Source organism: Arachis hypogaea, chromosome 5 (genome assembly GCF_003086295.3).
Source record: "Arachis hypogaea cultivar Tifrunner chromosome 5, arahy.Tifrunner.gnm2.J5K5, whole genome shotgun sequence".
Taxonomy (NCBI): Eukaryota; Viridiplantae; Streptophyta; class Magnoliopsida; order Fabales; family Fabaceae; genus Arachis; species Arachis hypogaea.
The window spans coordinates 9,329,328-9,343,638 of record NC_092040.1 but is presented as its reverse complement, the minus strand read 5'-3'; positions in this window follow the sequence as shown (position 1 = coordinate 9,343,638).

The following is a 14,311-nucleotide window of genomic DNA, read 5'->3' as shown; positions in this document are numbered from 1 at the left end:
AGTACTCATCGCAGATCGTTACTCTTGAATAGAAAGCCTCACATAGTCAAATATTTGTTCTTGAAAAATATTTTTAGAAAAAGGAGTTAGTTTTACAACTTAGTGACTAGACAATACATTTATAATTGACATGAGACCATATAAAAATTATTATCAAAGTAATTTTAATTAGAAAATAGTAATTGATAATAATAAGTGAATCAATAAGGGAGTTCTCATACAGAAATCAAATCAAAAGTTCACACTTGGACGGTTCCACCTTTATGGGTAGCCATTTCCTCTTGTGTGTCCTAACAGAATAACAGATCTAACGTGTGGTCTACACGTTAGGGTAGCAACACCCCTGCTAGCTGGAATCTGAGTTAGATGCATCCAAGTTAACGTCATAACTGCCGTTAACTATGGTTTTCTGATACGAGAGCCTACCAAACCAATTCAAAACATGTAGTTTTAAATACAATAAATTTTTAATCTTTCAAATATATAAGGTATCGAATCAAATCAAATCAGATAATACTTTCTCATCAGAAATCTTTTCCAATCATACTTTTTCAATCATAAGGACATATTTCACAATTTTAAAGTAAGTGAGTGCCAATAAATACTTCAAAAGTATATATTTGAGTAAAATCAAATATTCTAAAATAATATAAAGCTTTATGAAACATATATATAGTCTCATGTAAAATTTTTAAAGTATGAATTTCATAAAAATAATTATTCAACTATAATAAATCAATTATTTTAATAAAATCAAAGTTCTTCATCAATAGTTTTATAAATATAATTGAAAATTCAAAATAGCATAAACCAAAAGGTTAACGATTATAAATATAAAGCCTACTCACAGCGTGGTCCTAAGGGACCGAAGAGACCAAATCCAGAGTGCCGAATTAAAAGGTAAAAAATGTTGGAATAGAATGGAACAAAAGAATGCGGAATTTTGACCAAGCCAGTGACAACAATTTCAATTCAAACAGCAGCAACGACTACGTCACGGATGTAATCTCGACAACAATAACACCATCACTACCACTTCTAGCCCGTAACAAACAACAACAAAAACAAATTAATCAAGAAAGACAGCACGAAAATGGAGCGAGATAGTAAGGTAGATAAAAGTGGAACAGGACTAGAAGAGATGTCAAGTATAAGAAAAATGAGGTTTGTTTTACTAAAGTAAAGGTATAGCAGTGGTGGCTCTTGGCGGCAACAATTCCGACGACTCCGGCGGCAACATTCATGGTCCTAAAGACTCCGGCAACCAACAAAAAACTAAAAACAGAAGCAAAACAGAACAATCCTTTCTCTGGTGACCTCCTCCACCTGCAACGGAGGTAACCACAATGGCAGTGGAAGAATAGAAGGCTGGCTTTATCTCGCAGTGGTGGAAGGCAGCAGAGTCTCAGTGATGAGCTCCAGCAGAGCTCCCCTTTCTCTCTCCCGTTCACGCCCCCCTTCTCTGCCCTGTTTGGCGACGACGATGGCCTCAACCGGGATGACGACGGTCTCGATCAACGGCAGCAGCGGCGATGGGCACAGCGACGATGACAGGACTCCCTCCTTCCTCTTTTCCGTCACACGCTTTCCTCTTTCTCCATGAAAGGTCTGCGATCTCACTCTCATCTCTCTTGTGCGTCTCTTTTTTTCTCTGCGACGGCAACAGCGGCACCCAGCCTGCTAGCGTTGTCTCTTCCCTCCTTTTCCTTTCTTCTTCCTTTCTTCTTCAATCGCTCCTCCCTTTGATTTCTATTCTTTTCCCTTTCTCTCTTTCTTTCTCCTATTTGTGAGTGTATGTGTTATAATGAAATTAGGGCAAAATTAGAGATTTTTGGATTAGGGTTAAGGTTGGAAAAAAGATGGGTAAGGGTAGTTTATGGATTTTGATAAAATTTGAGAGTATGGTAGTAACAAAAAAAAGTTTGGAACGTTACTGATTCATTTTTTAGTTTAATTGAGGTTCGTTTGGATCCAGAAATAGATTGGATGTGTTTTTGTTGATGATTGAGTCTTTTTTACTACTTGTTCAAAACTGAACTAATTTCGGTTCATGTATGTGTTAATTGAGGTTCACCTGATGCTACTGTTAAGTATTGACCAAGTTTTTTATTTCTTAAGAAATTTTGGTTCATTTATTAGTTTGATTGAGGTTCATTTGGATCCAGAATTAGATTGGATGTGTTTTTGTTAATGATTGAGTCTTTTTGACTACTTGTTCAAAACTGAACTAATTTCGATTTATTTGTGTGTTAATTGAGATTCACCTGATGCTGCTGTTAAGTATTGACCAAGATTTTTTTCTTAAGAAGTTTCAGTTTATTTCTTAGTTTAATTGAGGTTCATTTGAATCCAAAAATAGATTATTGGATGTGTTTTTATTGATGATTGAGTCTTTTTTACTACTTGTTCAAAACTGAACTAATTTCGATTCATTTGTGTGTTAATTGAGGTTCCCTTGATGCTACTGGTGCATGAAATTGCAATTACACTTTTTGCAATCCGCACAACTAACCAGCAAGTGCACTGGGTCGTCCAAGTAATACCTTACGTGAGTAAGGGTCGAATCCCACGGAGATTGTTGGATTGAAGCAAGCTATGTTTATTTTATTAATCTTAGTCAGGATACCAATAGGGTTCTTTAGCCTCGTATAAAGTAAAAAGGGCATAAAATAAATAGTTGTTACTTTAATAATGGAGAATATGTTGGAGTTTTGGAGATGCTTTGTCCTCTGAATTTCAACTTTTCCTTGAAATCCTTTTCCCACACACAAGGTTCCTTCCATGGCAAGCTCTATGTAGGGTGTCACCGTTGTCAATGGCTACTTCCCATCCTCTCAGTGAAAATGGTCCAAATGCTCTGTCACAGCACGGCTAATCATCTGTCGGTTCTCAATCAGGTTGGAATAGAATCCATTGATTCTTTTGCGTCTATCACTAACGCCCAGCCTTCAGGAGTTTGAAGCTCGTCACAGTCATTCAATCCCAGAATCCTACTCGGAATACCACAGACAAGATTTAGACTTTCCGGATTCTCATGAATGCCGCCATCAATCTGGCTTGTACCATGAAGATTCTGATTAAGGAATCTAAGAGATACTCATTCAATCTGATGTAGAACGGAGGTGGTTGTCAGGCACACGTTCATGGATTGAGGAAAGTGATGAGTGTCACGGATCATCACCTTCTCCATAATTAAGCGCGAATGAACATCTTAGATAAGAACACGCGTGTTTGAATGGAAAACAAAAGTAATTGCATTAATTCATCGAGACGCTGCAGAGCTCCTCACCTCCAACAATGGAGTTTAGAGACTCATGCTGCCAAAGAGTGTATAATTCAGATCTGAAAATGTCATGAGGTGTAAAGTAAATCTCTAAAAGTTGTTTAAATAGTAAACTAGTAACCTACGTTTACAGAATATGAGTAAACTAAGATAATTGGTGCAGAAATCCACTTCTAGGGCCCACTTGGTGTGTGCTGGGGCTGAGACTAAAGCTTCTCACGTGCTTGGGCTGTTTCTGGAGTTGAACGCCAGGTTGTGACGTGTTTTGGGCGCTGAACTCCAACTTGTAACCTGTTTCTGGCGTTGGACGCCAGACAGCAGCATGAAACTGGCGTTGAACGCCAGTTTACGTTGTCTATATTCGCGCAAAGTATGGATTATAATATATTTCTGGAAAGCCCTGGATGTCTACTTTCCAACCCAATTGAGAGCGCGTCAATTGGACTTCTGTAGCTCCAGAAAATCCATTCCGACTGCAGGGAGGTCAGGATCCAACAGCATCAGCAGTCCTTTTTCAGCCTAACTCAGATTTTTGCTCAACTCCCTCAATTTCAGCCAGAAAATACCTGAAATCACAGAAAAACACACAAACTCATAGTAAAGTCCAGAAATATGATTTTTGCCTAAAAACTAATAATATTTTATTAAAAACCAATTAAAACATACCAAAATCTACATGAAATTACCCCCAAAAAGCGTATAAAATATCCGCTCATCACAACACCAAACTTAAACTGTTGCTTGTCCTCAAGCAACAAGATAAATAAAATAGGATGAAAAGAAATTAAGAAGTAATAATATCTTAGAGTTTTAAATGGAGCTCAGATTCTTATTAGATGAGTGGGGCTTGTAGCTTTTTGTTTCTGAATAGTTTTGGCATCTCCTCTATTCTTTGAAATTCAGAATGATTGGCATCCATAGGAACTCAGAATTCAGATAGTATTATTGATTCTCCTAGTGTAGTATGTTGATTCTTGAACACAGTTACTTTATGAGTCTTGGCCGTGACCCTAAGCACTTTGTTTTCCAGTATTACCACCGGATACATAAATGCCACAGACACATGACTGGGTGAACCTTTTCAGATTGTGACTCAGCTTTGCTAGAGTCCCCAGTTAGAGGTGTCCAGAGCTCTTAAGCACACTCTTTTTGCTTTGGATCACGACTTTAACCACTCAGTCTCAAGCTTTTCACTTGGACCTTCATGACACAAGCACATGGTTAGGGACATCTTGATTTAGCCGCTTAGGCCTGGATTTAATTCCTTGGGCCCTCCTATCCATTGATGCTCAAAGCCTTGGATCCTTTTTACCCTTGCCTTTTGGTTTTAAGGGCTGTTGGCTTTTATTCCTTTTCTTGATCCAATGATTTCTTGTAATTTTTTTTTTCATTGCTTTTTCTTGCTTCAAGAATCAAATTCATGATTTTTCAGATCATCAATAATATTTTTCGTGTTCCTCATTCTTTCAGGAGCCAATATTCATAAAATTCAAGATAAAAATTATGCACTGTTCAAGCATTCATTCAGAGAACAAAAAGTGTTGCCACCTCCTATAGTTAATTATAATTTTTATTATTAAGAACTCGAAAAAATAAATTACTTCTTTATTCTAATTATCTACTATTTTATTCATGCCTGATGATGATGAGAAAAATAAATTATAACTTAATCGGAAGTAAAACCAGAATAGATATACTAATTACTACTACTACTACTATATATATCTCCTAAGGTAAATTTCTATAATAACACTATCACAGAGTTAAAGCTAAAATTAGAACTCAACAACCTGTGTTTTGAGAAGTAGATGTTCCTCTGATCTGTGGGGTGCTTGGTCCTTCAAGGATTAATTTCTGGCGCTTCAGCTCCCTTAAATCACGCCCTTGCTCTTCCTGTTCCTTAACCCGTTTGCAAAGCATGCTACTTTGATTGTTCTGTTCTTCCTTTATTTAGTTCATAGCTTCTTGCAATTTGGAAATAGATGCTTCAAGATGTTCCCAATATTCGAATTGAGGAAGTTCTGGGAGGACTTTCTGTGCTCTCCTCTTGATTGGATCATCCTGCAGCTGTTGTCTTTCCATTGATATTTTAGTGATTGGTCTCTCAATTGAAATATATTCTGTTATTCCCATCTTCACTCCGGCATCTCTGCAGAGCATAGAAATTAAGCTTGGATAGGCCAATCTGGCGTCCTTGGAATTCTTGTTTGCTATTTTGTATAGTTCACACGAGATCAGTTGATGGACTTCTACTTCTTTTCCCAACATGATGCAGTGAATCATCACTGCTCTTTTAACAGTAACTTCAGAACGGTTGCTGGTGGGTAGTATGGAACGCCCAATGAAATCCAGCCAGCCTCTGGCTACTGGTTTGAGATCTTCTCTTTTGAGTTGATTTGGGATGCCAGTCATGCTGGTGGTCCACCTGGCTTCAGTGATGCATATATCCTCTAGAATCTTGTCCAAACCTTTGTTTAGCCTCATCATTCTTCTATTAAAGGAGTCTGGGTCATCCTTTAGTTGAGGAAGCTTAAAGATCTCCCTGATTTTATCAGGATGGGTATGAACAATCTTTCCTCTGACTAAGGTCCGATGGTCATAGAGGGCAGCTCCAATTATTCTTTGCCTGTCTGTCTGCCATAGATTAGCATAGAACTCTTGAACCATGTTCCTTCCCACTTTCGTTTCAGGATTGGCTAGGATTTCCCAGTTCCTATTTCGAATTTGTTCTTGGATCTCCGGATATTCATCTTCTTTCAGATCGAACTTGACTTCCGGGATCACTGATCTTAGACTCATTATTTTGTAGTAATGGTCCGAATGTTCTTTAGTTAAGAACTTCCCTTGATTCCAAAGTGGCTTTGGAATATTCTCTTTCTTGCCTCTTGGGTTGGGCTATTTTCCTTTAGGGGCCATGATCAAAGTGAGAATGTTTTTGTGATCACGGATAAGCACACCAAACTTAGAGGTTTGCTTGTCCTCAAGCAAAAGAAGAGAGAGAAGAGGGATAGGAGGAGAGCAAGTGTGGAATGGAGGATGAGGAGAGGGACGCCGAAAGGGAATATAAAGGGAGGGGGTGGGTATTCGAAAATAAGAAAAAGATATAAGATAAGAGATATAATTTATAAAAGATAAATATGATAAGAAAAGGATATAATTTAAAAAGATATGAATGATATTTAAAAATAAATTTGAAATATATAATTTGAAAAAGATTTTAAAAGATAATTAAGTTGGGAAAGAGATTGGAAAAAGAGTTGGATTGGATTGAAAATCAACTGTCTTTATGGATTAAGATGCATGTAAAATCTTTGAAATAGGGATTTCAGAAATTAGAGATTTAGAAATTAGGATTAAAATTTTTGAAATTAAAGGATGATATTTGGAAATATGTTTATGCAAGAAATCATGAATTGAAATACAAAAATTAGAAAATTTTTGAAGAAAAACGAATTTTACCTCCCCCCCACCATCCTGGCGTTAAACGCCCAACTGCTGCATGTTTTGGGCGTTTAACGCCCAATTGTTGCTTCTCCTGGGCGTTCAACGCCCAGCTGTTGCTTCTTTCTGGCGTTGAACGCCAGGAAGTCCTTTGTCACTGGGCGTTTTTCTGAACGCCCAGGATGCTATCAATCTGGCGCTAAACGCCCAGAAGGTGCTTCTTTCTGGCGTTCAACGCTCAGAAGATGCTCCTTTCTGGCGTTTAACGCCCAAATGGCTACCCTTACTGGCGTTGAACGCCCAGTGGGCGCTTCTTTTGGGCGTTCAACGCCCAAAATGTTTCTTATTGGCTTTTTGATGCTAGTGAGCTTTCCAAATTTCCCTGTAACTTTGTGAATTCAATCAATTGCTATTTTACCTTTTGAAGATACTCTGACATATACCTATAAAAAAATTAATTAATTAGCAAAAACAAATAAAATTAAATTTTGTGAATGGCTGGGTTGCCTCCCAGCAAGCGCTTCTTTAATGTCATTAGCTGGACTATTACTGAGCTTTTTAATCAAGCCTCAGTTTTGAGCTTTCTTGCTCAAAATTGCTTTCAAGACAATGTTTAACTCTTTGTCCATTAACAATGAACTTTTTGTTAGATTCATTATCCTAAAGCTCTACGTATCCATATGGTGATACACTTGTAATTACATATGGACCTCTCCACCGGGATTTTAGTTTCCCAGGGAATAATTTGAGCTTAGAATTAAATAGCAGAACTTTCTGCCCCGACTCAAAGACTCTGGATGACAATTTCTTATCATGCCATCTTTTCGCTTTCTCTTTGTATATTTTTGCATTCTCGAAAGCATTGAGTCTAAATTCCTCTAGCTCATTTAACTGAAGCAATCGTTTTTCTCCAGCTAACTTGGCATCAAGGTTCAGGAATCTGGTTGCCCAGTAGGCCTTATGTTCCAGTTCCACTGGTAAGTGACATGCCTTTCCATACACAAGCTAGTATGGAGAGGTCCCTATAGGGGTCTTGAATGCTGTTCTGTATGCCCACAGAGCATCATCCAAGCTTCTTGCCCAATCCCTTCTACGGTTAATTACAGTCCGTTCCAGGATTCTTTTGAGTTCTCTATTTGAGACTTCAGCTTGCCCATTATTCTGTGGGTGATATGGAGTAGCTACCCTGTGGCTAACTCCATAACGAACCAAAGCAGAGTAAAGCTGTTTATTGCAGAAATGACTGCCCCCATCGCTGATTAATACTCTAGGGGTACCAAACCTGCTGAAGATGTGTTTCTGGAGGAATTTTAACACTGTTTTAGTGTCATTAGTGAGTGTTGCAATAGCCTCCACCCATTTGGATACATAATCCACTGCCACCAGAATATAAGTATTTGAGTATGATGGTGGGAAAGGTCCCATGAAGTCAATACTCCATACATCAAACAACTCAATCTCCAAGATCCCTTGTTGAGGCATTGCATAACTGTGAGGCAGATTGCCAAATCTTTGGCAGCTGTCACAATTAAGTACAAACACTCGGGAATCTTTATAGAGAGTAGGCCAGTAGAAACCACATTGGAGGACTCTTGTGGCTGTTCGCTCACTTCCAAAATGTTCTCCATACTGTGATCCATGGCAGTGCCAAAGGATCTTCTGCGCTTCTTCTTTAGGCACACATCTACGGATTACTCCGTCTGCACATCTCTTGAAGAGATATGGTTCATCCCAAAGATAGTACTTTGCATCTGTGATCAATTTCTTTGATTGTTGCCTACTGTATTCTTTGGGTATGAACCTCACTGCCTTATAGTTTGCAATATCTGCAAACCATGGCACTTCCTGGATGGCAAAGAGTTGCTCATCCGGAAAGGTTTCAGCGATCTCAGTAAGAGGGAAGGACGTCCCTTCTACTGGTTCTATTCGGGACAGGTGATCTGCTACTTGATTCTCTTTCCCTTTTCTGTCTCTTATTTCTATATCAAACTCTTGCAGAAGCAACACCCATCTTATAAGTCTGGGTTTTGAATCCTGCTTTGTGAGTAGATATTTAAGAGCAGCATGATCAGTGTACACAATCACTTTTAATCCTACTAAATAGGATCTGAATTTGTCAATGGCGTAAACCACTGCAAGTAGTTCTTTTTCTGTGGTTGTGTAATTCTTCTGTGCATCATTTAGAACACGGCTGGCATAGTAAATGACGTGTAGAAGCTTGTCATGCCTTTGTCCCAACACTGCACCAATGCCATGGTCACTGGCATCACACATTAGTTCAAATGGCAATGTCCAGTTTGGTGCAGAAATGATTGGTGCTGTGACCAATTTAGCTTTCAGGGTCTCAAACGCCTGCAGACACTCCTTATCAAAGATAAATGGCGTGTCAGCAGCTAGCAGATTGCTCAGAGGTTTGGCGATTTTTGAGAAATCCTTGATAAACCTTCTATAGAATCCTGCATCCCCCAGAAAGCTTCTGATTGCCTTAACATTGGCAGGTGGTTGTAATTTTTCAATTACCTCTACCTTAGCTTGATCCACCTCTATTCCCTTGTTCGAAATTTTGTGCCCAAGGACAATTCTTTCAGTCACCATAAAGTGACATTTTTCCCAGTTTAAAACCAGGTTAGTCTCTTGGCATCTCTTTAGAACAAGAGCTAAATGGTCAAGACATGAGCTGAATGAGTCTCCAAATACTGAAAAGTCATCCATGAAGACTTCCAGAAAATTTTCCACCATATCAGAGAAAATTGAGAGCATGCACCTCTGAAAGGTTGCAGGTGCATTGCACAGGCCAAATGGCATCCTTCTGTATGCAAATACTCCAGATGGACATGTGAATGCCGTTTTCTCTTGCTCCTGGGGATCTACTGCAATTTGATTATAACCTGAATATCCATCCAGGAAGCAATAGTATTCATGACCTGCTAGTCTTTCTGGCATCTGGTCTATGAATGGTAAAGGAAAATGATTCTTTCTGGTGGCTGTATTGAGCCTTCTATAATCAATACACACACGCCACCCTGTAACTGTTCTTGTAGGAACTAGTTCATTTTTTTCATTGTGAACCACTGTCATACCACCTTTTTTAGGGACAACTTGGACAGGGCTCACCCAGGGGCTGTCAGAAATAGGATAAATAATCCCAGCCTCTAGTAATTTAGTGACCTCCTTCTGCACCACTTCCTTCATGGCTGGATTCAGCCGCCTTTGTGGTTGAACCACTGGCTTAGTGTCACCCTTTAATAGGATCTTGTGCATGCATCTGGCTGGGCTAATGCCCTTAAGATCACTGATGGACCACCCAAGAGCTGTCTTGTGTGTCCTTAGCACTTGAATTAGTGCTTCCTCTTCCTGTGGCTCTAAGGTAGAGCTTATGATTACAGGAAACGTATCACCTTCTCCCAAGAATGCATATTTTAGGGATGGTGGTAATGGTTTGAGCTCGGGTTTAGGAGGTTTCTCCTCTTCCTGAGGGATTTTCAGAGGTTCTACTATTCTCTCTGATTCCTCCAGATCAGGCTGAACATCTTTAAAGATGTCCTCTAGCTCTGATTCGAGACTCTCAGCCATATTGACCTCTCTTACCAGAGAGTCAATAATATCTACACTTATGCAGTCATTTGGGGTGTCTGGATGTTGCATGGCTTTGACAACATTCAACTTGAACTCCTCCTCATTGACTCTCAAGGTTACTTCCCCTTTTTGGACGTCAATGAGGGTTCGGCCAGTTGCTAGGAAAGGTCTTCCTAGAATGAGAGTTGCACTCTTGTGCTCCTCCATTTCCAGCACCACAAAGTCAGTAGGAAAGGAAAATGGCCCAACCTTGACAATCATGTCTTCAATCACGCCTGATGGGTATTTAATGGAGCCATCAGCAAGTTGAAGACATATCCTGGTTGGTTTGACTTCTTCAGTCAAACCAAGCTTTCTGATAGTAGATGCAGGTATTAGGTTGATACTTGCCCCAAGATCACATAAAGCTTGCTTGGTACAAGTACCCTCTAATGTGCATGGTATCATAAAGCTCCCGGGATCTTTAAGCTTTTCAGGTAAGCTTTTCAGAATGACTGCACTGCATTCTTCAGTGAGGTAAACTTTTTCAGTCTCCCTCAAATCCTTCTTATGACTTAAGATCTCTTTCATGAACTTAGCATAAGAGGGTATTTGCTCAAGTGCTTCTGCAAACGGAATCTTTATTTCAAGAGTCCTGAGATAGTCTGCAAAGCGAGCAAATTGCTTATCCTGTTCTGCTTGGCGGAGTTTTTGAGGATAAGGTATTTTGGCTTTATATTCCTCAACCTTAGTTGCTGCAGGTTTATTACCTACAGAAGTGGGTTGGGAAGCCTTTTTAGAAGGGTTGTTATCAGCACTTTTATGTGACTGATCCCCCATTGGCATTTGAATGCCAGGGGTGGAAGCTGGAGTGGCGTTAGATGCCAACTCCTTATCTGTTACTGGCGTCTGAACGCCAGAACTATGCTTCCCTTGGGCGTTCAACGCCGGATTCATGCTTGTTTCTGGCGTTGAACGCCAGAAATGAGCATGGTCTGGGCGTTCAGCGCCAGCCTTATTCCTCTCTGGGCTCTGATTGTCCTCAGAGGGATTTTGAGTAGCCATTTGTTCATTTCTTGGTTTCCTGCTGCTTTGAAGTGAGGTATTTAATGTTTTCCCACTTCTTAATTGAACTGCTTGGCATTCTTCTGCTATTTGTTTTGACAGTTGCCTTTCTGTTTGCTTTAACTGTACTTTCATATTCCTGTTAGCCATTCTTGTTTCCTGTAGTATTTCCTTGAATTCGGCTAGCTGCTGGGTTAGAAAGTCTAATTGCTGATTGAATTCATTAGCCTGATCCACAGGACTGAGTTCAGCAGTTACTGCTTTAGCTTCTTCTTTCATGGATGATTCACTGCTTAGGTACATATGCTGATTTCTGGCAACTGTATCAATAAGCTCTTGAGCTTCTTCAATTGTTTTTTTCATATGTATAGATCCACCAGCTGAGTGGTCTAGAGAAATCTGAGCTTTTTCTGTAAGCCCATAGTAGAAGATGTCTAATTGCACCCACTCTGAAAACATTTCAGAGGGGCATTTTCTTAGCATCTCTCTGTATCTCTCCCAGGCATCATAAAGGGATTCATTATCTCCTTGTTTGAAGCCTTGGATGCTTAGCCTTAGCTGTGTCATCCGGTTAGAGGGAAATAGTGATTCAAGAATTTTTCTGACAGTTGTTTCCATATTTTTATGCTGTTCTTAGGTTGGTTATTTAACCACCTCTTAGCTTGATCTTCTACAGCAAATGGAAACAGTAATAATCTGTAGACATCCTGATCTACTTCCTTATCATACACTGTGTCAACAATTTGCAAAAATTGTGTCAGAAACTCTGTAGGTTCTTCCTGTGGAAGACCGGAATACTGGCAGCTTTGCTGCACCATGATAATGAGCTGAGGATTCAACTCAAAGCTACTAACTCCAATGGAGGGTATACAGATACTACTCCCATATGAAGCAGTAGTGGGGTTAGCATATGACCCCAGAGTCCTCCTGGACCGTTCATTTCCACTTAGTTCCATGATGGAATAAAGGAGATGGTATGGATGTTGATATTATTTATTTTATAAAATTTATTTTATAAAATAAAAATAAAATAAAAACAAAATAAATAAAAGAAATTAAAAATATTTTGAAATTGAAATCTGAATTTTTATATAAAATTTTCGAAAATGTAGTTCAAAATTAGTTAGAAAAGATATTTTTTTTGAATTTTGAATTTTATGATGAAAGAGAAAAACACACAAAAGACACAAGACTTAGAATTTTTAGATCTAATGCTCCTTATTTTCGAAAACTTTGGAGGGAAAATACCAAGGAACACCAAACTTAAAAATTTTAAGATCAAAACACAAGAAAGACTCAAGAACACCTTGAAGATTCACAAGAACACCAAGAACAAAAGAAAGAACACCAAACTTAAAATTTTTAGAAATCCAAGACAAATTTTCGAAAATTAAAGAAAAATTAACAAGAAAACACCAAACTTAGAGTTTGGCACAAGATTCAATCAAAGAAAAATTATTTTTGAAAAAGATTTTTAAAGAAGATACCCAATTATCAAGAACAACTACTAATGCTCTAGCCAATTGGGCAGTAACTTCAGTGTTGATTTTAAAGATGTATTATATTTATGGATAAAAGTATAATTTTTGAAAGTTAATGTTTTGAAAAAGCACAAGAAAAACAAGAAAAGACACAAAACAAGAAAAACTCAAGATCAAATGAGAAAAATAAACAAGAACAACTTGAAGATCAATGAAGAACAAAGAACACAAGTTCAAAAATTTAAAGAAAAATATAAAATATGCAATCAACACCAAACTTAGAACAAGACACTAAACTCACGAAAAATTAACAATTAATTAAGAAAAATAATATTTTTGAAAAGAAATTTTTGAAAAGAAACTATCCTATTAGAATTTAATGACTCTATAAAAATAAAAATAAATTATTCCTAATCTAAGAAATAAAATAAACCTTTAGTTGTTCAAACTCGAACAATCCCCGGCAACGGCGCCAAAAACTTGGTGCACGAAATTGCAATCACACTTTTTGCAATCCGCACAACTAACCAGCAAGTGCACTGGGTCGTCCAAGTAATACCTTACGTGAGTAAGGGTCGAATCCCACGGAGATTGTTGGATTGAAGCAAGCTATGTTTATTTTATTAATCTTAGTCAGGATACCAATAGGGTTCTTTAGCCTCGTATAAAGTAAAAAGGGCATAAAATAAATAGTTGTTACTTTAATAATGGAGAATATGTTGGAGTTTTGGAGATGCTTTGTCCTCTGAATTTCAACTTTTCCTTGAAATCCTTTTCCCACACGCAAGGTTCCTTCCATGGCAAGCTCTATGTAGGGTGTCACCGTTGTCAATGGCTACTTCCCATCCTCAGTGAAAATGGTCCAAATGCTCTGTCACAGCACGGCTAATCATCTGTCGGTTCTCAATCAGGTTGGAATAGAATCCATTGATTCTTTTGCGTCTGTCACTAACGCCCAGCCTTCAGGAGTTTGAAGCTCGTCACAGTCATTCAATCCCAGAATCCTACTCGGAATACCACAGACAAGGTTTAGACTTTTTGAATTCTCATGAATGCCGCCATCAATCCGGCTTGTACCACGAAGATTCTGATTAAGGAATCTAAGAGATACTCATTCAATCTGATGTAGAACGGAGGTGGTTGTCAGGCACACGTTCATGGATTGAGGAAGGTGATGAGTGTCACGGATCATCACCTTCTCCATAATTAAGCGCGAATGAACATCTTAGATAAGAACACGCGTGTTTGAATGGAAAACAAAAGTAATTGCATTAATTCATCGAGACGCTGCAGAGCTCCTCACCTCCAACAATGGAGTTTAGAGACTCATGCTGCCAAAGAGTGTATAATTCAGATCTGAAAATGTCATGAGGTGTAAAGTAAATCTCTAAAAGTTGTTTAAATAGTAAACTAGTAACCTAGGTTTACAGAATATGAGTAAACTAAGATAATTGGTGCAGAAATCCACTTCTAGGGCCCACTTGGT